Raw genomic sequence first — 2,126 nt, 5'->3', positions numbered from 1 at the left:
GTTGTTTCTCACAAACTTGCACAAGTGCATTCAAATTAGTTGCCTCTACATTTCAATAAAGAGTTCGTCTATGGCCAAATGCTTCACTAAAGAGGAAGATGTTTTGGTTAAATGCCCTTCTGAGGGATTAACCTTTGAATTATGCAAAATTGGAATATGCTGGAAGATGAAAGCATCCAGCACCCACCCAACTTCTTTAAGGTTTTCCATTTTTCCCCTCCCACCCTCATCGACCGGCATGCGCAACCCCGTGCCACCAGTCCCAGCCATCCTCCTCACCCACTAGCCCTGGCTGATGCAAACCTGACACAAAGGTTCACAGAAAGAATCAGCCAAGCCCCAGGAAGACAGTGTTCTGCATTTCTCTCGTGTCCCCACTAGGTACATCACCTCCTGTCTCTGGGGCATGTGGGATTCCTTGAAAAGTTTCAGACAAATCTCTGAAGAAGCCTGTGCAAGGCTGCCTGCTCCACCCCTGGCCGAGATCAGGTTTGGACTAACACCACGAAGGATGCTGTCAACAGCAATGAATGAATGCTGCTTAGCGAGGCAGCAGCACCCCCCGGCCCCAGCTGCCCTGCCAGGCTGCTCTCCCAAATGGTTTCAAGGGATCATCAGAGACCCCAGTCCTGCCCCCTCTTGAAACCAGACCCAAAATGAAAGGAGTTTCTCTCTTCCCAGGGAGGCCTTTGAGCACCCCAAAATCCTCACAGGCCAAGAGGGAAGGACCAGGGCTTCTGTGGCACCAAAATCCCAACTTCACCTTTGCTTCAGAATCAGGAGCTTTTCAGAAAAATGAGGACTCAAAAAACCATGAGTGCTGTAAAGGCACTAATGTAACAGGGTCACGGGTGGGCCTGCTGTAATACTGCTGAAGTACAGAGGGAGAGGGAAATCCAGCTACTGGCAAACCCCCCCAAACCAACCTATATAGGCATTTTCTGTGCTTTGAAAAGAATGGATGTGTCTTTATTTTTCTGGACAACTAAACTAACTCTAAATCATACATATTCTGTAAATCTGTCATTTAAGCAAATCAGAAACTGCTTTTGAGAACTATTTCCTAGACATTAATCTCAATACTCTGAGGCGAAGCAGGTAGACTAACAACTACCCTGGGTGATTTTTAGTTTGCTTCAACTTAGTAGCCACAATCTAGTCAAGAAGCAATTTCAGTATTAGGGGAGAAGAATCAAGATTGCCAGTGTTTTGTTTTGGAGTTAAAATGAAAAATGGATGGCAGTTCATACATTTTTTGAGATGCAATTTTTAAAAAAGACATTTAAAAACAAAGCCTTTTTTTCCCATTATAAGAAAAGATAGAAACATCTTCAGCTGCTCTGTTACATTCTTAACACATTTTCAAGTTTGGGGAAAAATCCAAACCCACTGCTGAAGTTTCGGTATGTTTTCTTTTTCTTGCTAAACTAGCAGCAATAAATAATAAACACATCCTGACTTGAAACTTTAGCTGCCTACAGCACTGCATTTAAATAAAATGGTAGTGACCACGTGCTTCTGGATTTGTACAGCAAGCTTGTCTGTGCCACTGGCTGGAAAAGATGCTGCAGCAGCTGTCACTTCCAGATGCACTTTATTCAGGATTATTTTCTTTTTGTATTTTTCTTTTATGACTATACATATATTTCTTTATATGCAAAAAATACATATTTTTGCTTTATACATATGTAGAATATACTATCAGAGAACCTGATTAAAACTCAGTGCAGCCCCAAACTTGTCTCAGTGTTTCTTAAGATCCTGCGTATAGCTCTCTCCACATTTATCTCTAAGACGTGGCGATTATCCTCACCTGAAGTTCCTCCTTCTTCACTTCTGTTCCTGTGGTGATTCAGCTAGCACCTCCCACATCTGATAAGCCAGAAGATGTTTCAACGTGTCCTTTCTAGATTCTTGGGACAAAATCAATCTCACCTAACTTCAGACATGCAGAGCAGAGAGATTTATGCTGTTTGCTGCGGGCTTCCACTGCAGTCAGTGAGGAGACCCAGACCCTTCCAGAGACCCACTCCTCTGACTGACTGCATGCCGCTGCCCCCCACGGACAAGGCGGACAGCCCAAGGTGACCTTGTTCAGATGCAAACATCCAAGCTGGCGAGATAAA

The sequence above is a fragment of the Grus americana genome, chromosome 2 (genome assembly GCF_028858705.1).
Source record: "Grus americana isolate bGruAme1 chromosome 2, bGruAme1.mat, whole genome shotgun sequence".
Taxonomy (NCBI): Eukaryota; Metazoa; Chordata; class Aves; order Gruiformes; family Gruidae; genus Grus; species Grus americana.
This window is presented reverse-complemented; position numbering follows the sequence as displayed.